Below are 27,235 nucleotides of genomic sequence, written 5' to 3' on the forward strand. Positions count from 1 at the left end.
ATCTGTCTTACATATTACATATAACAGCTGGCATCTGCCTTACATATTACAGCTGGCATCTGCCCTTACATATTACATATTACAGCTGGCATCTGCCTACATATTACAGCTAGCAATCTGCCTTACATATTACATATAACAGCTGGCATCTGCCTTACATATTACAGCTGGCATCTGCCTTACATATTACAGCTGGCATCTGCCTTACATATTACAGCTGGCATCTGCCTTATATATTACATATAACAGCTGGCATCTGCCTTACATATTACATATTACAGCTGGCATCTGCCTTACATATTACATATAACAGCTGGCATCTGCCTTACATATTACAGCTGCACATCTGCCTACATATACAGCTGACATCTGCCTTACATATTACAGCTGGCATCTGCCTTACATATTACAGCTGGCATCTGCCTTACATATTACAGCTGGCATCTGCCTTACATATTACATATTACAGCTGGCATCCTGCCTTACATATTACAGCTGACATCTGCCTTACATATTACAGCTGGCATCTGTCTTACACATTACATATAACAGCTGGCATCTGCCCTTACATATACATATAACAGCTGGCATCTGCCTTACATATTACATATAACAGCTGGCATCTGCCTTACATATTACAGCTGGCATCTGTCTTACATATTACAGCTGGCATCTGCCTTACATATTACATATTACAGCTGGCATCTGCCTTACATATTACATATTACAGCTGGCATCTGCCTTACATATTACAGCTGCATCTGCCTTACATATTACATATTACAGCTGGCATCTGCCTTACATATTACAGCTAGCATCTGCCTTACATATTACATATTACAGCTGGCATCTGCCTTACCATATTACAGCTGGCATCTGTCTTACATATTACATATAACAGCTGGCATCTGCCTTACATATTACAGCTGGCATCTGCCTTACATATTACATATTACAGCTGGCATCTGCCTTACATATTACAGCTAGCATCTGCCTTACATATTACATATAACAGCTGGCATCTGCCTTACATATTACAGCTGGCATCTGCCTTACATATTACAGCTGGCATCTGCCTTACATATTACAGCTGGCATCTGCCTTATATATTACATATAACAGCTGGCATCTGCCTTACATATTACATATTACAGCTGGCATCTGCCTTACATATTACATATAACAGCTGGCATCTGCCTTACATATTACAGCTGACATCTGCCTTACATATTACAGCTGACATCTGCCTTACATATTACAGCTGGCATCTGCCTTACATATTACAGCTGGCATCTGCCTTACATATTACAGCTGGCATCTGCCTTACATATTACATATTACAGCTGGCATCTGCCTTACATATTACAGCTGACATCTGCCTTACATATTACAGCTGGCATCTGTCTTACATATTACAGCTGGCATCTGCCTTACATATTACAGCTGGCATTTGCCTTGCATATTACAGCTGGCATCTGCCTTACATATTACATATTACAGCTGGCATTTGCCTTGCATATAACAGCTGGCATTTACCTTACATATTACATATAACAGCTGGCATCTGCCTTATATATTACATATTACAGCTGGCATCTGCCTTACATATTACAGCTGACATCTGCCTTATATATTACATATTACAGCTGGCATCTGCCTTACATATTACATATTACAGCTGGCATTTGCCTTGCATATAACAGCTGGCATCTGCCTTACATATTACATATTACAGCTGGCATCTGCCTCACATATTACATATTACAGCTGGCATCTGCCTTACATATCACAGCTGGCATCTGCCTTACATATTACAGCTGGCATCTGCCTTACATATTACAGCTGGCATCTGCCTTACATATTACAGCTGGCATCTGCCTTACATATTACAGCTGGCATCTGCCTTACATATTACAGCTGGCATCTGCCTTACATATTACAGCTGGCATCTGCCTTACATATAACAGCTGGCATCTGCCTCACAGATCCAAGGAGCCAAAGTGACCAGAAGCTAAAGCATGCAAGCACAACTAGGTGAAAAATTGAAAATTAAATTGTAATAAGTTTATTGAGCTTAAATACACACAAAGGGATAAGGTAGCTCAAGCTTCGGCAGCAACAATCAAATAAAAAAGCAAGACAACTAGGTGATAAGAGATAAGATAGCGGCCTCGTCACAGTCCAGCCGTCAGCCTGCTTCACCATACACCCCATTTACACGCAGGCTGAAAATACAATAACATTTATTAAATTACAGATTACAATTGGTAATTGTAATTTATTTAAATTAATACTAAGTTAATAATCTTAATTCAGAAGAATGTGTGTAAGAGAAGTAAGAGGCTTACAATAACTTTAGTCTCTGTGGTGTAGTGGTAAGACACTCGCCTGGTGTTCCGCGAGCGCTTTGTCATGGGTTCGTATCCTGGCCGGGGAGGATTTACTGGGCGCAATTCCTTAACTGTAGCCTCTGTTTAACGCAACAGTAAAATGTGTACTTGGATGAAAAAACGATTCTTCGCGGCAGGGGATCGTATTCCAGGGACCTGCCCGAAACGCTACGCGTACTAGTGGCTGTACAAGAATGTAACAACTCTTGTATATATCTCAAAAAAAAAAAAACTATGCCAAAACTAAAAGGAAAACAGGCAATATGATTAAAGTAGTCAAAAAGTAATTGGAATCCACAAAATCGAAAGGAAAGAATTCCTGAAACATGGAAATTCAAGAACAAGATGTTAAAATTTTAAACTAACTAAACATAGCTGACAAAGAAATATAAGAAAATTAAATTCTGCAAACAGTGTTACACAGTTGGAACCAGTGAGAAGATTGTAGAGGTCAAAACTATCAGTACTGAGTTTCAAAGCATTATAAGAATGCTGGCAAGATGGGAGACCACGTGTGTAGCTCGTATCCTGTAACTATACTTAGGTAAATACCAGGCCCCTCACAGGGCAAACATATTGAAACAGTTAAAGAATAAACAATAATATAAAAGTTATCTCTTGATTTGAAATAAAAGTGTATTAATATACAGAATATTACTTTCATATTTCTTGTTTGTTAATTTTTTTTTTGAGATATATACAATAGTTGTTACATTCTTGTACAGCCACTAGTACGCGTAGCGTTTCAGGCAGGTCCCTGGAATACGATCCCCGCCGCGAAGAATCGTTTTTTGATAGATATTTTTTGAAGTGATAGATATGGCTACTGTGAATGTAGTTTTGCTCAATTTTCAATTAAATCCCTTAAATCCTCCTTGACTATTGGAGCCATCTATAGATTTCCCAATACTAACATAGCTGCATTCTGAGACAACTTAAGGAATCTTATCATAAACAACAACCTCAACAAAAATCACATAGTTCTGGGGGGGGGGGGTACTTCAATATTGACCTGGGGCAACAAAACAGCCCTCAAGTAGACTATTTCCTTAACAGCATGAATTCCTGTATGCTCATCCCAACAATCACCAGGCCCACCCGATTCACTCAAACATCCATAACTACCCTGGATAACTCATGGACCAACATAACAGCTCCCTCACATCAGGTATAATCACTGACAGAACAACTGACCACTATCCTACCTTCCTTGTAGCGAACATGACCATAACACCACCAGTTAATACTAAAATTACCTTTAGGTTCCACAGTGAAGCAGCAATAGGCAATCTCACAATTGCCCTCCACAATATTAACTGGGAATCTGAATTTAATAATACACAGGATGTAAATTCCTTAATTAACTTCTTCCTCTCCAAAATTCTAAGCCTTCACAATACTTACTGTCCTCTCCTCACCATATAAGTAACTGGCAAAAGGTTAAATAATCCCTGGCTCACTAATGGCATCTTAAATGCAGTCGACAGGAATCATGAATATGAAAAAAAAACTTAAGATTGGCCTAGTTGTAAAGGAAGTTGTTAAGAGGTATTCATCAGTGCTTACCAGTATAATAAGAAGAGCAAAGCGTTCCTATTACGAGAATAGATTCAGAGAAGCAAAAGACAACATGAAAAGCACATGGAGGGCCATCTCTTACTTCCTAGGAGCTAAACAACATTCACATAATATGATAAAAATCTCCAAGGATAGTTATACATACACCTGCAACAGATCTTGAAACAGCAACTGAAATTAATAGCTTCTTTTCATCGATTAGGTGCTAACCTTGCCCGAAAAATCCCACAGACCCAGACACATGTTACCACATATCTTTCAGGCAGCTATCCAAACTCTCTTCTCCTCTCACCGATCAGCCCTACAGATGTTGTGTCCATCATTCACTCGCTAAACACCAAAGCTGGGAACATCAGTGAAATACCATCCATGGTATACAAGAGAATACCATGCCCTTGCACCACCCTTGCTGTTCAATAAATCCTTAGGAGTCATATCTTCCCTGGTATCCTTAAAAAAAGATAGAGTAACGTGAGTTCATAAAGAAGGTAACACGGCAGACATAAACAATTATAGACCAATATCAAATCTACCCATATTATCAAAAATATTTGAAAAAATTATTTACAAACAGCTATACTCCTATCTCGTAAAATTCAATACACTAAGTCCCTGTCAGTTTGGCGTCTGCTCCTTAAAGAGTACCAATGATGCTATTGTTAGTCTGCTTGACTTAATCTACTCAGCCCTTGACAAAAGAGAGTTTCCGATTCGACTCTTCATTGACCTGAGAAAGGCCTTTGATACTGTTAACCATAACTACCTCTTACTTAAACTCCAACATTACGGAATCCGAGGCCTTGCCCTTGACTATATCCGATCCTATCTTAGTGACAGACACCAATATGAAGCCATCAATGATACAACCTCTCCTACTCTACCACTAACCGTAGGGTGCCACAGGGCAGCATCCTAGGACCCTCCTGTTTCTTATATACGTCAATGATCTGCCTAATGTCTCTAACATGCTTAAACCTATATTGTTTGCTGATGATACTACCCTCATCTACTCTGACCCCAACCCACTCATATTAAATAATGTTGTAAACAATGAGTTAAAAAAAGTCCACTCGTGGATATCAACTAACAAACTTACACTAAACATAGGAAAGACCAACTACCTATTTGGATGCAAATCAACAAATGCAATTCACCTGCTGATAGACAATATTAACATTAGCAATAAAAATCATGGAAAGTTCCTTGGTCTATACCTAGACAAGAGACTCATCTTCACCACCCACATACAACACATAAGTAAAAAGGTTTCTAAAACAGTTGGAATACTCTCTAAGATCAGATATTATGTACCCTACTCTGCTTTCCTCTCACTCTATTATGCACTTATCTATCCCTATCTTACTTATGGTATCTGTGCTTGGGGTTCAATCTCTGCAAACCACCTTAAGCCCATCATTACCCAGCAAAAATCTGCTATCAGAATAATAACAAACTCTGCTTTCAGACAACACACAGCTCCCTTGTTTAAATCCCTAAACATGCTAAACCTAAATTCACTCCATGCATTCTCTTGTGTCAATTGCATTTATAAAACCCTTGTCTTAAGTGCAAAACCTGTTCTGAAACTCTTCCTGGACAGATATAATAGAACACATACTCACCACACCAGACATAAATATCTCTTTGATATCCTCAGAGTCAAACTTAATCTATTTTAACACTCTATGCAAATAAAGGGACCCAGTCTATGGAACACACTCCATAATGATTTGAAAAGCTGTCTAACTTTTGCCTTATTCAAAAATAAAACCAAAAAGTACCTAATTTCATCTTCATAGTTTTCTACCTTAGTGCTTTATCTTCGCACTGTATCTTGTGCTACCCAGTCCCCCAAAATTTGTACCTAAGCCAAATTACTTTACCATTGTAATCTTAGATATCATCTGATAACGTAGTTGTAGTATTGAGTACATATTCTACCGCATTACTCCTTGTAATGATCCTCATATTGTGCTTCAGTGAACCAATGTATAACCCTGAAATGTTATCCTAATGTAGCTAGTAATCCTTGTTCATTATTGTGTATTGTTATTATTGTGTATTATTCTAATTTGCTTTTGTGTCAAAATTTCTTCCAATGTACCTGTAATTTTTTTTATATTTTACTGTAATTATTCTACTTAAAATTATCTGTACCATGTAAAGTAAAGCTGTAAGGTACCTATAAACATTTTTTGTCAATTTTACTATTAATTATCTAAAAATTATCTGTTAGTTTAATTAAGGACTTGCCCGAAACGCTATGCGTGCTAGTGGCTTTACAAGAATTTAAATTCAACTTAATTTATATGTTCTCTGTTAACCCCCAGAGTACCTTCTTGTATATATAAAAAAATTATATATATATCATTATATATATAATGATATATATATCATTTTCTCTCTCTCTCTCTCTCTCTCTCTCTCTCTCTCTCTCTCTCTCTCTCTCTCTCTCTCTCTCTCTCTCTCTCTCTCTCTCTCTCTCTCTCTCTCTCTCTTCTCTCTCTCTCTCTTCTCTCTCTCTCTGTCTCTCTCTCTCTCTCTGTCTCTCTCTCTCTCTCTCTCTCTCTCTCTCTCTCTCTCTCTGTCTCTGTCTCTCTCTCTCTCTCTCTCTCTCTGTCTCTGTCTCTGTCTCTGTCTCTGTCTCTCTCTCTCTCTCTCTCTCTCTCTCTCTCCTCTCTCTCTCTCTCTCTCTCTCTCTCTCTCTCTCTCTCTGTCTCTGTCTCTGTCTCTGTCTCTCTCTCTCTCTCTCTCTCTCTCTCTCTCTCTCTCTCTGTCTCTGTCTCTGTCTCTGTCTCTCTCTCTCTCTCTCTCTCTCTCTGTCTCTGTCTCTGTCTCTGTCTCTCTCTCTCTCTCTCTCTCTCTCTCTCTGTCTCTGTCTCTGTCTCTGTCTCTGTCTCTGTCTCTCTCTCTCTCTCTCTCTCTCTCTCTCTGTCTCTGTCTCTGTCTCTGTCTCTCTCTCTCTCTCTCTCTCTCTCTCTCTCTCTCTCTCTCTCTCTCTCTCTCTCTCTGTCTCTGTCTCTGTCTCTGTCTCTCTCTCTCTCTCTCTCTCTCTCTCTCTCTCTCTCTCTCTCTCTCTCTCTCTCTCTCTCTCTCTCTGTCTCTCTCTCTCTGTCTCTCTCTCTCTCTCTCTCTCTCTCTCTCTCTCTCTCTCTCTCTCTCTGTCTCTGTCTCTGTCTCTCTCTCTCTCTCTCTCTCTCTCTCTCTCTCTCTCTGTCTCTGTCTCTGTCTCTGTCTCTGTCTCTCTCTCTCTCTCTCTCTCTCTCTCTCTCTCTCTCTCTCTCTCTCTCTCTCTCTCTCTGTCTCTCTCTCTCTCTCTCTCTCTCTCTCTCTCTCTCTCTCTCTCTGTCTCTGTCTCTGTCTCTGTCTCTCTCTCTCTCTCTCTCTCTCTCTCTCTCTCTCTCTCTCTCTCTCTCTCTCTGTCTCTGTCTCTGTCTCTCTCTCTCTCTCTCTCTCTCTCTCTCTCTCTCTCTCTCTCTCTCTCTCTCTCTCTCTCTCTCTCTCTGTCTCTGTCTCTGTCTCTCTCTCTCTCTCTCTCTCTCTCTCTCTCTCTCTCTCTGTCTCTGTCTCTGTCTCTGTCTCTGTCTCTCTGTCTCTCTCTCTCTCTCTCTCTCTCTCTCTCTCTCTCTCTCTCTCTCTCTCTCTCTCTCTCTCTCTCTCTCTCTCTCTCTCTCTCTCGTCTCTGTCTCTGTCTCTGTCTCTCTCTCTCTCTCTCTCTCTCTCTCTCTCTCTCTCTCTCTCTCTCTCTCTCTCTCTCTCTCTCTGTCTCTCTCTCTCTGTCTCTCTCTCTCTCTCTCTCTCTCTCTCTCTCTCTCTCTCTCTCTCTCTCTCTCTCTCTCTCTCTCTCTCTGTCTCTGTCTCTGTCTCTCTCTCTCTCTCTCTCTCTCTCTCTCTCTCTCTCTCTCTCTCTCTCTCTCTCTGTCTCTCTCTGTCTCTCTCTGTCTCTCTCTGTCTCTGTCTCTGTCTCTCTCTCTCTCTCTCTCTCTCTCTCTCTCTCTCTCTCTCTGTCTCTGTCTCTGTCTCTGTCTCTGTCTCTGTCTCTGTCTCTGTCTCTGTCTCTGTCTCTCTCTCTCTCTCTCTCTCTCTCTCTCTCTGTCTCTGTCTCTGTCTCTGTCTCTGTCTCTGTCTCTGTCTCTGTCTCTGTCTCTGTCTCTCGTCTCTCTCTCTCTGTCTCTGTCTCTGTCTCTGTCTCTGTCTCTGTCTCTGTCTCTCTCTCTCTCTCTCTCTCTCTCTCTCTCTCTCTCTCTCTCTCTCTCTCTCTCTCTCTCTCTCTCTCTCTCTCTCTCTCTCTCTCTCTCTCTCTCTCTCTCTGTCTCTCTCTCTCTCTGTCTCTCTCTCTCTCTTCTCTCTCTGTCTCTCTCTCTCTGTCTCTCTCTCTCTGTCTCTCTCTCTCTCTCTCTCTCTCTCTCTCTCTCTCTCTCTCTCTCTCTCTCTCTCTCTCTCTCTCTCTCTCTCTCTCTCTCTCTCTCTCTCTCTCTTAACAACATGCTGGGTAGACTAGTACCTCAGTTGGAAGGTGACATCCACACTGAGCACACCTCTCGTTCTCCTGCCGTTTGTATGTGAGTTATTATATAAATATTTACTTTCTAAAACACACGCCTGAAGGAGGGAGATGCCTAGCTGATCATCACAGGTTTACTCCAGCAGCAGGTCTCTCTCACCCCCTCCACTCTACACACACTTTCACGTGTGGGGTTTACCTCTCTACACACACCACCTCTACTTGAGGGCAGAGCTTCTCTCACGTGTGTAAACTCCTCCAACTCACACACCTTGAGGTCGGGGTTTAACACCTCTCTTTATATATTTTTATAATGTTGGTATCGATCACTGTTTAATTTATACAAATTTAAATTATCATAAAGCTCTCACAATGAACTTGTCAGGATATTTGTAAACATTCGATAGTTATACTTATTATTTACTACTGTACACGAGCTGTTCATTAGAATGAGTATAAGCGTCTCGATGACTATAATGACATTTTTATAATGTTCATATCTAACACTGATAAAGTTACAAGAATTTAAATTACTAACACTATGTTGATGATGAACATTAAAATAATATGAATCATTTACTACATTACCCACTCAGTAACTGCTATATATTTTTTGTAAAAGCATTTGGATGCATGTATAACCAACTCTCAATGTGTATTTATTTTTGTAAACACCATTCGGATGTATATTAGCAACTCTTGACGTGTATTTATTTAGGTCTCCACTGATGAAGGGGGCCTCTACGGCACATAATCAGGCTTCGAGAGGGAGGGGGGGGGGGAACCGGGAAACCCTCACTAGGTGCGCACACACTTAGCGTGTGATTCATCACGCTCATCCGTCATGCTCATCCATCTGTCATCCGCCTCAAGGTGAAGGGGCCGGTGTGCAGCACATAATCACACTTGAGCAGGGACGGGGTAACTGGAAACCGTACCCGGGACACACGATTATCACCCCTTATCCATCAGTCCTTCTTCTCAGCGATGGAGGGGTGCTCTATGTCACACTTTTCCCTACTCCCACCTTAGGAAAATTAAACAGTCCATTGAACTCCTTGGAAGGAAATGTATTGAGCTCGGTTTCACTCTCTCCACAAACAAAACAAAAGCATACTATCATCACTAGCGGGAAGAAAATGAAGAAGTACAAATTAATAGTGTAACATTTGAATGGGTTGACCACTATCGGTACCTTGGCATCACTGTCGGCTCTAACAAGGGGATGAAAGAGAAGCTTGACCAACTCATAGGAACATGCAAAGGTCGACTCAGGGCACTGAAGGCTATGACCTGGAATGGACATGGAGTCTCTAATGCCGTGCTTAAAATGATGTACACAGCCTATGTGCGCTCCGTCATAGACTATGCCGCACCAGTTTTATGCACCTACTCCCAAAGTGATATGAAAATGCTCGAAAGCATACAAAATGAAGCCATGACAATCATTCTTGGAGTTCCAAGAATTACTAAAGCATCTAATCATCGAGAGTTGTCCCTCCCCAGTTTTAAAAGCAGAATTAAGGAACTGAATGCTAAGCTTGTAAATTAAGATATCCAGAGATCGCCATTACAATGATATTGCCAAGAAAAAACTTATTTCTGTGCTACTTACAGGGGGAAACAGGAGAAGCAAAAAATGGCATCACAGATCATTCTGCAACCTCGACGAACTTCACCTGCTTGAGCAAGCCCGTGAGCTCCTGCCTGTAGAGAGGTTACCTCCCTGGGAGGATGACTCATGCAAGATTATCATCAATGAAATGATAGAGAAAAAAGTCCAACATGATACTACAATAAATGAGGCATAAGTATCTCGAGAAAATTTATAAAGAAGCCGGAGATGAACTAGATCAAATCTACACTAATGGGTCATCTAATCCTGCTAATGGCAGGTCTGGTGCAGCATACACTGTAGGTAGGAAAAATGCCTTTCAACGCGGAAATGAAGAATAAACATGTATTGAGAACTATGCCACTTCAATACAAGCAGAGCTAACTGTCATTGTTATGCTATAATATTCCTTGAATGAAACACTAATGGTGCAGTGATCTGCAATGATTCAAAAAGCAGCACTACAAAGCCTAAGTAAAAATCGGGCAGAAAATCTTGCAATAGTCGCTGAAATCAAGAGAGCTGTGAGGGTACTAACCAACCTGGGAAGAGGCGTCAGGTTTCTGTGGATCCCCTCCCATGTTGGAATATGTGGGAATGAACGAGCAGATGTGCTGGCTGCTGAAGGCGCTGAAGGAGACCATATTGAATACTTCATACCCAAGATTCTTCTACAAATTTGAGGTATTGTTAGGCAACATCACCGTGACAAGGTAACTGAGGAAAGGAGGATAGAAGCACAAACAGTGAATCTGTACGATGGTACAACATGGTTGCAGCTGGCAATCCCAATCATTATGAATGAAGAGAAGGCGGCCGCGGGAGAGAATCAGTAATAGCGAGAATCCATCTTGGATACAAATTTCCATGGAGATATGGAATGGAAACAACAGTTGAGCAGCGGAGTTGCAGAATCTGTGGTGAGAGTGATGGACACCGCCTTGACCACTATCTACGTGAATATGAAAATCGGAGAGATATTAGAAATATGTGTACAATAATAAACACACATTGTTTGAGTTAGGAAAACTATTTGTCAAATATAGAAACTGTTCTTAAAAGATTCCCCTATTTTTCACCCGCAAAATAACGTAAAATTTTAAGGGTTGACAGATGTTAATCTTCTTGTTTGAGGAGCTGTTCACTTGATACAGTTAAGAAAGTCCCAGCTGTGTCTGGGTACAAGTGACAGGATGAACAACCCAGCGGGTTTTCTTCCTATTGGGGAGTGTTGTATATGCTGCTATGGCGGTGTGTCCACTCACAAGATGAGTGGCGCTGCCCAATAAACTTTCCCCACAGGCAAAATTTAAAATTTTAATTTAGTTTCTCTGTCTGTCTGTTTCTCTATCTTTTTTTTTTAACTAAGACTGGGGTTTATTAGGGCTGTCGATTGAAGAATCAAAACTGCAAGCAAGAGCTGTTATCTTACCTCAGCTCAGTAGAATCCTGCTCCAAGAGAACCACTTAATTCGGGAGTTTATTATTTGAATCATTAAGAATAAACTTTATTTAACTGTAAGTAAGAGTTATATAAGGAAGAGGATAAAGCCGAAGGTAAGTGTGTGCCAGAGCCTTGATGTGATCAGGTGACCTGATCTCTTGTGTTGAGCGAACAACTTCCAGAGGCAAGTCAGCCTAGGAATGAATGGTCGCTGATGGAGTGATGTTCTTGAGAAAGACCGTTCCCGCATGTAACTGTTTAAGGTTATAAGCCTAGTACTATGGGAGCCAACTACTTGTTGTCCACGGAGTTGGGCCAGGTACGGAACTTTGAGAATGTTGCAGGCTCTGATGTTCAGACTGTTACCACCAGACTTGGTGAAGACTACAGATGAGCCTTCTTGCACGAGTCCTTGCCGCTTGCGTAACTGGAGGCAACGACAGGGACAGGAAGCCGGCGACTTGTCAAAGGCACCCCATTATTCCCGATTAATTTTTTAAATTGAATTTTGAACTGAAGTAATTTAATGTCTTGACACTTACTGCTTCAACGGTGTTATCAATCCATAATACTTGATTCTAACATTTACCATGATAAACCTGTATGTTCATTATTCTTTCCTCAGATATTTGAAATTAAACATTATATCCATTTGCTTTCTAATATATATGTTTGAGTTAATTGTAGCATGCTGTAGTGTGCTTGTGTGAGATATTTTGTTAATGCTATTGCATGTTAATTCATGTGGGAGAGAGAGCGTGGCGTCTCATGGTATGGATGACCATATATGAGGCTTCCACTGATGCGTGCAGTGCACCCAACACAGCCTCACTCATTCACCACTATAATTATTCAAGTTATTGTATGTGCATTCCTTTTAATTACACTTTATTAGTGTTAAATGCATATTATTGTATTTACAAATATGTTCATAAGTATTACTCTCAGACAGCAGAGTATCTAGAGATTTCACGTGTTCCTTAGTTGGTAACGTGTAGACGCCAAGCCGTGCCTGCTCTAGCCGGGCCAGTCTCGTGGGTGACGCTGGCTGGAGAGCATCTGTCATTTAGTACATAAGTTTGTGGAGCTTGTTTTTGCTTAACTAACATGGCCGTGTATCTGGTAGATTTACATTAAGTATATCCATCTATTCATTTAAGTTTTTAAATAGTGATCAGTGTTTATATATAATTATATTGTTTTATAACAATGCTACAGTTTACAGAGAACACACACACACATATAACAATGCTACAGTTTACAGAGAACACACACACATATATAACAATGCTACAGTTTACAGAGAACACACACACACATATAACAACGCTACAGTTTACAGAGAACACACACACACACATATAACAATGCTACAGTTTACAGAGAACACACACACACATATAACAACGCTACAGTTTACAGAGAACACACACACATATATATAACAACGCTACAGTTTACAGAGAACACACACACATATAACAACGCTACAGTTTACAGAGAACACACACACACATATATAACAACGCTACAGTTTACAGAGAACACACACACACATATAACAATGCTACAGTTTACAGAGAACACACACACACATATATAACAACGCTACAGTTTACAGAGAACACACACACACATATATAACAACGCTACAGTTTACAGAGAACACACACACACATATAACAACGCTACAGTTTACAGAGAACACACACACACACATATAACAACGCTACAGTTTACAGAGAACACACACACACACATATAACAACGCTACAGTTTACAGAGAACACACACACACATATAACAACGCTACAGTTTACAGAGAACACACACACACATATAACAACGCTACAGTTTACAGAGAACACACACACACACATATAACAACGCTACAGTTTACAGAGAACACACACACACATATAACAACGCTACAGTTTACAGAGAACACACACACATATATAACAACGCTACAGTTTACAGAGAACACACACACACACATATAACAACGCTACAGTTTACAGAGAACACACACACACATATAACAACGCTACAGTTTACAGAGAACACACACACACACATATAACAACGCTACAGTTTACAGAGAACACACACACACACATATAACAACGCTACAGTTTACAGAGAACACACACACACATATAACAATGCTACAGTTTACAGAGAACACACACACACATATATAACAACGCTACAGTTTACAGAGAACACACACACACACATATAACAACGCTACAGTTTACAGAGAACACACACACACACATATAACAACGCTACAGTTTACAGAGAACACACACACACATATAACAACGCTACAGTTTACAGAGAACACACACACACACATATAACAACGCTACAGTTTACAGAGAACACACACACACATATAACAACGCTACAGTTTACAGAGAACACACACACATATATAACAACGCTACAGTTTACAGAGAACACACACACACACATATAACAACGCTACAGTTTACAGAGAACACACACACACATATATAACAATGCTACAGTTTACAGAGAACACACACACATATATAACAACGCTACAGTTTACAGAGAACACACACACATATATAACAATGCTACAGTTTACAGAGAACACACACACACATATATAACAATGCTACAGTTTACAGAGAACACACACACATATATAACAACGCTACAGTTTACAGAGAACACACACACACACATATAACAATGCTACAGTTTACAGAGAACACACACACATATATAACAACGCTACAGTTTACAGAGAACACACACACATATATAACAATGCTACAGTTTACAGAGAACACACACACACATATATAACAATGCTACAGTTTACAGAGAACACACACACATATATAACAATGCTACAGTTTACAGAGAACACACACACATATATAACAACGCTACAGTTTACAGAGAACACACACACATATATAACAACGCTACAGTTTACAGAGAACACACACACACACATATAACAACGCTACAGTTTACAGAGAACACACACACACATATATAACAACGCTACAGTTTACAGAGAACACACACACATATATAACAACGCTACAGTTTACAGAGAACACACACACACACATATAACAACGCTACAGTTTACAGAGAACACACACACACATATATAACAACGCTACAGTTTACAGAGAACACACACACACATATATAACAACGCTACAGTTTACAGAGAACACACACACACATATATAACAACGCTACAGTTTACAGAGAACACACACACACATATATAACAATGCTACAGTTTACAGAGAACACACACACACATATATAACAATGCTACAGTTTACAGAGAACACACACACACATATATAACAATGCTACAGTTTACAGAGAACACACACACACATATATAACAATGCTACAGTTTACAGAGAACACACACACACATATATAACAATGCTACAGTTTACAGAGAACACACACACACATATAACAATGCTACAGTTTACAGAGAACACACACACACATATAACAATGCTACAGTTTACAGAGAACACACACACACATATAACAATGCTACAGTTTACAGAGAACACACACACACATATATAACAATGCTACAGTTTACAGAGAACACACACACACATATATAACAATGCTACAGTTTACAGAGAACACACACACACATATAACAATGCTACAGTTTACAGAGAACACACACACACATATAACAATGCTACAGTTTACAGAGAACACACACACACATATAACAACTGCTACAGTTTACTAGAGAACACACACACACACATATAACAATGCTACAGTTTACAGAGAACACACACACACATATATAACAATGCTACAGTTTACAGAGAACACACACACACATATATAACAATGCTACAGTTTACAGAGAACACACACACACATATATAACAATGCTACAGTTTACAGAGAACACACACACACATATATAACAATGCTACAGTTTACAGAGAACACACACACACATATATAACAATGCTACAGTTTACAGAGAACACACACACATATATAACAATGCTACAGTTTACAGAGAACACACACACACATATATAACAATGCTACAGTTTACAGAGAACACACACACACATATATAACAATGCTACAGTTTACAGAGAACACACACACACATATATAACAATGCTACAGTTTACAGAGAACACACACACACATATATAACAATGCTACAGTTTACAGAGAACACACACACACATATATAACAATGCTACAGTTTACAGAGAACACACACACACATATATAACAATGCTACAGTTTACAGAGAACACACACACACATATATAACAATGCTACAGTTTACAGAGAACACACACACACATATATAACAATGCTACAGTTTACAGAGAACACACACACACACATATAACAATGCTACAGTTTACAGAGAACACACACACACATATATAACAATGCTACAGTTTACAGAGAACACACACACACATATATAACAATATAACAATCAGCGTTCGAAGACATCGTCCAGCTCCTCGGAGGTTGGGTGCGTACCCAGGATACAGCACGCATTACCTCTCTGTACTGCGACACTGAGGCGCTGGAACAGGAAACTGGCCGCTCGTGGGTCTCTAGTTTTCCCAATAAGTTCCTCACCAACCTCCTTTAGGAACTTAAGGGCACATTTACCCCAGGCGCCCAGAGTCTCAGAGCCTATCGGCACGAACCTGTAACAACCTTTCAGGTCTCTGTACTTGTGGATTTTCTGGGTCTCCCTGAAGGTGGCTGCCCCGCCTCCCTCAACTGTACTGTAACGTAGATAGGTATCAGCCACTGTATAAAGTACCACCGACACCAGTACCAATAAAGGACCACCGTCCCCAGTACCAATAAAGTACCGCCGTCACCAGTACCAATAAAGTACCACCGTCCCCAGTACCAATAAAGTACCACCGTCACCAGTACCAATAAAGTACCGCCGTCCCCAGTACCAATAAAGTACCACCGTCACCAGTACCAATAAAGTACCACCGTCCCCAGTACCAATAAAGGACCACCGTCACCAGTACCAATAAAGTACCACCGTCACCAGTACCAATAAAGGACCACCGTCACCAGTACCAATAAAGGACCACCGTCACCAGTACCAATAAAGTTCCACCGTCCCCAGTACCAATAAAGTACCACCGTCCCCAGTACCAATAAAGTACCACCGTCACCAGTACCAATAAAGTGCCGCCGTCCCCAGTACCAATAAAGTACCACCGTCCCCAGTACCGATAAAGGACCACCGTCCCCAGTACCAATAAAGTACCACCGTCCCCAGTACCAATAAAGTACCACCGTCACCAGTACCAATAAAGTGCCGCCGTCCCCAGTACCAATAAAGTACCACCGTCCCCAGTACCGATAAAAGACCACCGTCCCCAGTACCAATAAAGTACCACCGTCACCAGTACCAATAAAGTACCGCCGTCACCAGTACCAATAAAGTACCGCCGTCCCCAGTACCAATAAAGTACCACCGTCCCCAGTACCAATAAAGTACCGGTGACACCAATACCGATAAAGGACCGCCGTCACCAGTACCAATAAAGTACCGCCGTCCCCAGTACCAATAAAGTACCGGTGACACCAGTACCGATAAAGGACCGCCGTCACCAGTACCAATAAAGTACCGCCGTCCCCAGTACCAATAAAGTACCGCCGTCACCAGTACCAATAAAGTACCGCCGTCCCCAGTACCGATAAAGGACCGCCGTCACCAGTACCAATAAAGTACCGCCGTCCCCAGTACCAATAAAGTACCGCCGTCCCCAGTACCGATAAAGGACCGCCGTCACCAGTACCAATAAAGTACCGCCGTCACCAGTACCAATAAAGTACCGGTGACACCAGTACCAATAAGGTCTCTTAATCACTGTATATTTCTGCACTATAATAAAGTTGATTAGTTCCACATACGACTCTCAGACGTCGACTCCCTCAGACGCCGACCCCCTCAGACGCCGACCCCCTCAGACGCCGACCCCCTCAGACGCCGACCCCCTCAGACGCCGACCCCCTCAGACGCCGACCCCCTCAGACGCCGACCCCCTCAGACGCCGACTCCCTCAGACGCCGACTCCTTCAGACGCCGACCCCCTCAGACGCCGACCCCCTCAGACGCCGACCCCCTCAGACGCCGACTCCCTCAGACGCCGACCCCCTCAGACGCCGACCCCCTCAGACGCCGACCCCCTCAGACGCCGACTCCCTCAGACGTCGACTCCCTCAGACGCCGACCCCCTCAGATGCCGACCCCCTCAGACGCCGACTCCCTCAGACGCCCACCCCCTCAGACGCCCACCCCGTCAGACGCCGACCCCCTCAGACGTCGACTCCCTCAGACGCCCACCCCGTCAGACGCCCACCCCGTCAGACGCCGACCCCCTCAGACGCCGACTCCCTCAGACGCCCACCCCGTCAGACGGTGACCCCCTCAGACGCCGACTCCCTCAGACGCCCACCCCCTCAGACGCCCACCCCGTCAGACGCCGACCCCCTCAGACGTCGACTCCCTCAGACGCCCACCCCGTCAGACGCCCACCCCGTCAGACGCCGACCCCCTCAGACGCCGACTCCCTCAGACGCCCACCCCGTCAGACGGTGACCCCCTCAGACGCCGACCCCCTCAGACGTCGACTCCCTCAGACGCCCACCCCCTCAGACGCCGACCCCCTTAGACGCCGACTCCCTCAGATGTCGACTCCGTAAGACGCCCACCCCCCTCAGACGCCGACCCCCTCAGACGCCGACTCCCTCAGACGCCGACCCCCTCAGACGCCGACCCCCTCAGACGTCGAATCCCTCAGACGCCGACCCCCTCAGACGCCGACTCCCTCAGACGCCGACCCCCTCAGACGCCGCGACTCCCTCAGACGCCGACTCCCTCAGACGTCGACCCCCTCAGACGCCCACCCCGTCAGACGCCGACCCCCTCAGACGTCGACTCCCTCAGACGCCGACCCCCTCAGACGCCGACCCCCTCAGACGTCGACTCTCTCAGCGGCCGACCCCCTCAGACGCCGACCCCCTCAGACGCCGACTCCCTCAGATGTCGACTCCCTCAGACGCCCACCCCCTCAGACGCCGACCCCGCCAGACGCCGACCCCCTCAGACGCCGACCCCCTCAGACGCCGACTCCCTCAGACGTCGACCCCCTCAGACGCCCACCCCGTCAGAGGCCGACCCCCTCAGACGCCGACTCCTTCAGATGTCGACTCCCTCAGACACCCACCCCCTCAGACGCCCACCCCGTCAGACGCCGACCCCCTCAGACGCCGACCCCCTCAGACGCCGACTCCCTCAGACGTCGACCCTCTCAGACGCCCACCCCGTCAGACGCCGACCCCCTCAGACGTCGACTCCCTCAGACGCCGACCCCCTCAGACGCCGACCCCCTCAGACGTCGACTCCCTCAGCGGCCGACTCCCTCAGACGCCGACCCCTCAGACGCCGACTCCCTCAGATGTCGACTCCCTCAGACGCCCACCCCGTCAGACGCCGACCCCCCTCAGACGCCGACTCCCTCAGACGCCGACACCCTCAGACGTCGACTCCCTCAGACGCCGACCTCTCAGACGCCGACTCCCTCAGATGTCGACTCCCTCAGACGCCCACCCCCTGAGACGCCGACCCCGTCAGACGCCGACCCCCTCAGACGTCGACTCCCTCAGCGGCCGACCCCCTCAGACGTCGACTCCCTCAGACGCCGACCCCCTCAGACGTCGACCCCCTCAGACGCCGACTTTCTCAGACGCCGACCCCCTCAGACGCCGACTCCCTCAGATGTCGACTCCGTTAGACGCCCACCCCCTCAGACGCCGACCCCCTCAGACGCCGACTCCCTCAGACGCCGACTCCCTCAGACGCCGACCCCCCTCAGACGCCGACTCCCTCAGACGCCGACCCCCTCAGACGCCCACCCCCTCAGACGCCGACCCCCTCAGACGCCGACCCCCTCAGACGTCGACTCCCTCAGCGGCCGACTCCCTCAGACGCCGACCCCCTCAGACGCCGACTCCCTCAGATGTCGACTCCGTCAGACGCCCACCCCCTCAGACGCCGACTCCCTCAGACGCCGACCCCCTCAGACGCCGACCCCCTCAGACGCCGACCCCCTCAGACGCCGACTCCCTCAGACGCCGACTCCTTCAGACGCCGACCCCTTCAGACGCCGACCCCCTCAGACGCCGACTCCCTCAGACGCCCACCCCGTCAGACGGTGACCCCCTCAGACGCCGACCCCCTCAGACGCCGACCCCCTCAGACGTCGACTCCCTCAGACGCCCACCCCCTCAGACGCCGACCCCCTCAGACGCCGACTCCCTCAGATGTCGACTCCGTAAGACGCCCACCCCCCTCAGACGCCGACCCCCTCAGACGCCGACTCCCTCAGACGCCGACCCCCTCAGACGCCGACCCCCTCAGACGCCGACCCCCTCAGACGCCGCGACTCCCTCAGACGCCGACTCCCTCAGACGTCGACCCCCTCAGACGCCCACCCCGTCAGACGCCGACCCCCTCAGACATCGACTCCCTCAGACGCCGACCCCCTCAGACGCCGACCCCCTCAGACGTCGACTCTCTCAGCGGCCGACCCCCTCAGACGCCGACCCCCTCAGACGCCGACTCCCTCAGATGTCGACTCCCTCAGACGCCCACCCCCTCAGACGCCGACCCCGCCAGACGCCGACCCCCTCAGACGCCGACTCCCTCAGACGTCGACCCCCTCAGACGCCCACCCCGTCAGAGGCCGACCCCCTCAGACGCCGACTCCCTCAGATGTCGACTCCCTCAGACACCCACCCCCTCAGACGCCCACCCCGTCATACGCCGACCCCCTCAGACGCCGACCCCCTCAGACGCCGAATCCCTCAGACGTCGACCCCCTCAGACGCCCACCCCGTCCGACGCCGACCCCCTCAGACGTCGACTCCCTCAGACGCCGACCCCCTCAGACGCCGACCCCCTCAGACGTCGACTCCCTCAGCGGCCGACTCCCTCAGACGCCGACCCCTCAGACGCCGACTCCCTCAGATGTCGACTACCTCAGACGCCCACCCCCTCAGACGCCCACCCCGTCAGACGCCGACCCCCCTCAGACGCCGACTCCCTCAGACGCCGACACCCTCAGACGTCGACTCCCTCAGACGCCGACCCCTCAGACGCCGACTCCCTCAGATGTCGACTCCCTCAGACGCCCACCCCCTCAGACGTCGACTCCCTCAGCGGTCGACCCCCTCAGACGCCGACCCCCTCAGACGTCGACCCCCTCAGACGCCGACTCCCTCAGACGCCGACCCCCTCAGACGCCGACTCCCTCAGATGTCGACTCCGTTAGACGCCCACCCCCCTCAGACGCCGACCCCCTCAGACGCCGACCCCCTCAGACGCCGACTCCCTCAGACGCCGACTCCCTCAGACGCCGACCCCCCTCAGACGCCGACTCCCTCAGACGCCGACCCCCTCAGACGCCCACCCCCTCAGACGCCGACCCCCTCAGACGCCGACCCCCTCAGACGTCGACTCCCTCAGCGGCCGACTCCCTCAGACGCCGACCCCCTCAGACGCCGACTCCCTCAGATGTCGACTCCGTCAGACGCCCATCTCCTCAGACGCCGACTCCCTCAGATGTCGACCCCCTCAGACGCCCATCCCGTCAGACGCCCAGCCCCTCAGACGCCGACTCCCTCAGACGCCGACCCCCTCAGACGCCGACTCCCTCAGACGCCGACCCCCTCAGACGCCGACTCCCTCAGACGTCGACCCCCTCAGACGCCCATCCCGTCAGACGCCGACCCCCTCAGACGCCGACTCCCTCAGACGCCGACCCCCTCAGACGCCGACTCCCTCAGACGCCGACCCCCTCAGACGCCGACTCCCTCAGACGCCGACCCCCTCAGACGCCGACTCCCTCAGATGTCGACTCCGTCAGACGCCCACCCCCGTCAGACGCCGACCCCCTAAGACGCCGACCCCCTCAGACGCCGACTCCCTCAGCGGCCGACCCCCTCAGACGCCGACTCCCTCAGACGTCGACTCCTTCAGACGCCGACCCCCTCAGACGTCGACCCCCTCAGACGCCGACTCCCTCAGACGCCGACCCCCTCAGACGCCGACTCCCTCAGATGTCGACTCCGTCAGACGCCCACCTTCTCAGACGCCGACCCCCTCAGACGCCGACCCCCTCAGACGTCGACTCCCTCAGACGCCCACCCCCTCAGACGCCCACCCCGTCAGACGCCGACCCCCTCAGACGCCGACTCCCTCAGACGCCGACCCCCTCAGACGTCGACTCCCTCAGCGGCCGACTCCCTCAGACGCCGACCCCCTCAGACGCCGACTCCCTCAGACGCCGACCCCCTCAGACGCCGACCCCCTCAGACGCCGACCCCCTCAGACGCCGACTCCCTCAGACGCCGACTCCCTCAGACGCCGACCCCCTCAGACGTCGACTCCCTCAGCGGCCGACTCCCTCAGACGCCGACCCCCTCAGACGTCGACTGAGGGGGTCGACTCCGTCAGACGCCCACCCCCTCAGACGCCGACTCCCTCAGACGCCGACCCCCTCAGACGCCGACCCCCTCAGACGCCGACTCCCTCAGACGCCGACTCCCTCAGACGCCGACCCCCTCAGACGCCGACCCCTTCAGAAGCCGACTCCCTCTGACGCCAACCCCCCTCAGACGCCGACTCCGTCAGACGCCGACTCCGTCAGACGCTTGTTCAGGCTTGTTCGCATTTGTGTTCCTCACGTGTGCCCCAAAGAATGAGGTGATTTGATAAAATGCTATGCCCAAGATTACCATCCGAATGCCGACGGGGAAGTGGTTCAAATAGCTTCGGCTATTTGTCGGGTCGTGATGGTCAAGCGGAATATGGCATCCTGTACATACCAGTTGCGTTGCTCCTGGTAGTATGGGTTCGAGTCACTTCTGGGGTGTGAGTTTTAAGTTATATATATATATATATATATATATATATATATATATATATATATATATATATATATATATATATATATATATATATATATATATGCGAACAAGCCTGAATGGTCCCCAGGACAATATGCAACTGAAAACTCACACCCCAGAAGTGACTCGAACCCATACTCCCAGAAGCAACGCAATTGGTATGTACAAGACGCCTTAATCCACTTGACCATCACGACCGGACATAATGAGGTGATAGCCGAGACTATTTGAACCACCCCACCGCCGGCACTCGGATAGTAATCTTGGGCATAGCATTTTACCAAATCACCTCATTCTTTGGGGCACACGTGAGGAACACAAATGCGAACAAGCCTGAATGGTCCCCAGGACAATATGCAACTGAAAACTCACACCCCAGAAGTGACTCGAACCCATACTCCCAGAAGCAACGCAACTGGTATGTACAAGACGCCTTAATCCACTTGACCATCACGACCGGACATAATGAGGTGATAGCTGAGGCTATTTGAACCACCCCACCGCCGGCACTCGGATAGTAATCTTGGGCATAGCACTTTACCAAATCACCTCATTCTTTGGGGCACACGTGAGGAACACAAATGCGAACAAGCCTGAATGGTCCCCAGGACAATATGCAACTGAAAACTCACACCCCAGAAGTGACTCGAACCCATACTCCCAGAAGCAACGCAACTGGTATGTACAAGACGCCTTAATCCACTTGACCATCACGACCGGACATAATGAGGTGATAGCCGAGGCTATTTGAACCACCCCACCGCCGGCACTCGGATAGTAATCTTGGGCATAGCATTTTACCAAATCACCTCATTCTTTGGGGCACACGTGAGGAACACAAATGCGAACAAGCCTGAATGGTCCCCAGGACAATATGCAACTGAAAACTCACACCCCAGAAGTGACTCGAACCCATACTCCCAGAAGCAACGCAACTGGTATGTACAAGACGCCTTAATCCACTTGACCATCACGACCGGACATAATGAGGTGATAGCCGAGGCTATTTGAACCACCCCACCGCCGGCACTCGGATAGTAATCTTGGGCATAGCATTTTACCAAATCACCTCATTCTTTGGGGCACACGTGAGGAACACAAATGCGAACAAGCCTGAATGGTCCCCAGGACAATATGCAACTGAAAACTCACACCCCAGAAGTGACTCGAACCCATACTCCCAGAAGCAACGCAACTGGTATGTACAAGACGCCTTAATCCACTTGACCATCACGACCGGACATAATGAGGTGATAGCCGAGGCTATTTGAACCACCCCACCGCCGGCACTCGGATAGTAAACTTGGGCATAGCATTTTACCAAATCACCTCATTCTTTGGGGCACACGTGAGGAACACAAATGCGAACAAGCCTGAATAGTCCCCAGGACAATATGCAACTGAAAACTCACACCCCAGAAGTGACTCGAACCCATACTCCCAGAAGCAACGCAACTGGTATGTACAAGACGCCTTAATCCACTTGACCATCACGACCGGACATAATGAGGTGATAGCCGAGGCTATTAGAACCACCCCACCGCCGGCACTCGGATAGTAAACTTGGGCATAGCATTTTACCAAATCACCTCATTCTTTGGGGCACACGTGAGGAACACAAATGCGAACAAGCCTGAATGGTCTCCAGGACAATATGCAACTGAAAACTCACACCCCAGAAGTGACTCGAAGCCATACTCCCAGAAGCAACGCAACTGGTATGTACAAGACGCCTTAATCCACTTGACCATCAGGACCGGACATAATGAGGTGATAGCCGAGGCTATTTGAACCACCCCACCGCCGGCACTCGGATAATAAACTTGGGCATAGCATTTTACCAAATCACCTCATTCTCATTATGTCCGGTCGTGATGGTCAAGTGGATTAAGGCGTCTTGTACATACCAGTTGCGTTGCTTCTGGGAGTATGGGTTCGAGTCACTTCTGGGGTGTGAGTTTTCAGTTGCATATTGTCCTGGGGACCATTCAGGCTTGTTCGCATTTGTGTTCCTCACGTGTGCCCCAAAGAATGAGGTGATTTGGTAAAATGCTATGCCCAAGTTTACTATCCGAGTGCCGGCGGTGGGGTGGTTCAAATAGCCTCGGCTATCACCTCATTATGTCCGGTCGTGATGGTCAAGTGGATTAAGGCGTCTTGTACATACCAGTTGCGTTGCTTCTGGGAGTATGGGTTCGAGTCACTTCTGGGGTGTGAGTTTTCAGTTGCATATTGTCCTGGGGACCATTCAGGCTTGTTCGCATTTGTGTTCCTCACGTGTGCCCCAAAGAATGAGGTGATTTGGTAAAATGCTATGCCCAAGTTTACTATCCGAGTGCCGGCGGTGGGGTGTTTCAAATAGCCTCGGCTATCACCTCATTATGTCCGGTCGTGATGGTCAAGTGGATTAAGGCGCCTTGTACATACCAGTTGCGTTGCTTCTGGGAGTATGGGTTCGAGTCACTTCTGGGGTGTGAGTTTTCAGTTATATATATATATATATATATATATATATATATATATATATATATATATATATATATATATATATATATATATATATATATATATATTTATATATTGTCAGGGTTCACCCCCTTCCACCCTGTGGTTGGGGTCGTCCCAGAGGTCTTAGCCCTTCAGTGCCGAGCTCCACTGCTCATCCTTTGGCTCCCCTAGTCAACTAAGGGCTGGCCTTATACACCCCTAGCGAGTGGGGAGGTTCAAGCTTCTTATAACTCACTCAAACCTGCCTGTCCTGACACTGGAACGCTTTCTTCTACTTCTTTATCTAGTCTTCTCAGGTCGCCAGCTGGGTGTTTATGCTCGTGCCCCAGCAACACGTCAGTGGCCTTAATGGATATTTTAAACAAGGATGCAATATCATGTGCAGTGCAAGGTGTCACTAACGGTCTCATAGATATACATAAATATAGCCCTAGAGAATGGAGGCTCACTTAAACTCCTCAGTTAGTTTAAAAGTTTACTGCAGACAAAATATATACATTTATATGTGGCATAAAGAAATGTCTATGTAGGAATCATCCGCTGGCGGCAGCATTTATGGATGACACGTCTCTAGCAACACGTCAGCTGACTGGATCCACTCCCCCGGCGCGGGCACACACCTCGCGCCTCTGGCAGCACGATCAGCTGACGGCTCTAGCTGTCAGAACGTCGTAGTTTCCCACGCCTCCAGCCACGCAATCACCTGAGCGTTTCAGGGTACGTTGGTGGCTCCTTGCACACCAACTACCCTTCCAGGATCACTAACATCACCACGCTAATGCTCGCCCACATTAACTCATGCATAAATGAGTTTCTGGCTCCTAGCCTAACGTCCTGTCACTCAGACAATAAAATGAGGAGGAATGTTCACATTATATAAAATACCCTAACTTGCCTAGCTCAAAAAGGGGTAAGGGAGGGACAATTATCTACCTTATTTCACTCCAACCACGAAGCTGACTCGTCCTCTGTTGAGAGATGTTGAGATTCCTGGTTTTGGTCTCCTGATGAACAGTTTCCACACACACACAGGTTCCTCCCCCGCCTTCGTGGTAACGCGTCCTCGCCGTGCTCACATCCAACAGGTACTGCCTTCCTCCTCCTATTCTCTGGGGTACTGGAGACAGCTACCTCCGTCGTCGTCCTCCACACTCACTGGCACTGCCGACTCTTCACAGTCCAGCACAGATCCCCCCTCGCCTTAACTGCCAGTAGATTTGGGCCCAGCCCTAGCTTCTCGTTTGATGATTGTTAGACGTTGTCCTCTAGTGGGCGTCCCAGACGTCACCAGCCCAACGTTCCCTCTGCTGCAGACTCTTGATACGGCTCTTCAATCCGGTCCGTCCTTGCCTCCGGGCACTCCACGGAAGTCGGATGGCTTCCTAGACTGTCTGCAGAATCGAAGCGGAGCTTAAATCTATTGGTAAGGGCTCTCTAGGTCCGGAGCTCGCTCGAACGCGTCTTCCCTCTCTGACGGCTCGTGACGTACTGTCTTCCCGCCCCAGGTGCCAGCCGCCCCTCAACCTCAAGACGTCACACCGCCCGAGGGCTCTCGTCATTGGTCACTTCCGGCACGTGACCTCACCTGGCCAATCAGGTGCTAGGAAGGACGTCTTAGCGGGAAACAGGATGGCTCGTCACCGTCTTGTGCTTCAAAAGGCGTAAGCCCCTTGCATTTTCAAACTTAGCTGGCCACTTTACAGCCAGCTTAATCACGCTCCCCGCTCTCCCACACATGAAAATGTTCCCTGAACATTAGAAAACACTTAGGCTACGGAGATATGACTCTTCTAAGCTGGGAAGGAAAAAATATAGGGGTGGATGTTACGTACCTCTATAAGATACGTAATTGAATAAATTAATTTGTACTTATATATGCATTGTGTATAATATGAATATATACTTTATTACCTGTATGTGAGTTAGGTGTTTATATATTCCATTGCTGGTATGAGTTATATATTATATGTTGGAATAGGCCCAACTTTACCCACCGTGGGAGCGGTTATATTTTCTTTGTTTGCTTACAGCTGATTCCGTGGGAGGAGTGGTTTTGTAATGACCATCAGTGGGAAGCACTGATGGGAATCTGTAATTGTTTGAACATCAGGGGGCAGCGCCCCGTTAGAGAGTTTTGGTTCCTGGTGGCTGGTGGGCGTGCCAAC

At 47.2% G+C, this 27,235-nt stretch overlaps 1 long non-coding RNA gene across 1 annotated transcript; it reads right to left on the reverse strand.

Annotated features, from left to right (window-relative positions):
• Positions 1 to 2,049: 2,049 nt before the first annotated feature.
• LOC138368115 (uncharacterized) lies at positions 2,050 to 27,235 on the reverse strand. Its single transcript, XR_011229487.1, has 2 exons — positions 26,004 to 27,235; positions 2,050 to 2,225 (listed from the first exon to the last, which is right to left on the reverse strand). It is a non-coding gene; the product is annotated as an uncharacterized lncRNA (long non-coding RNA).

The sequence above is a fragment of the Procambarus clarkii genome, chromosome 24, assembly GCF_040958095.1.
Source record: "Procambarus clarkii isolate CNS0578487 chromosome 24, FALCON_Pclarkii_2.0, whole genome shotgun sequence".
NCBI classification, from domain to species: domain Eukaryota; kingdom Metazoa; phylum Arthropoda; class Malacostraca; order Decapoda; family Cambaridae; genus Procambarus; species Procambarus clarkii.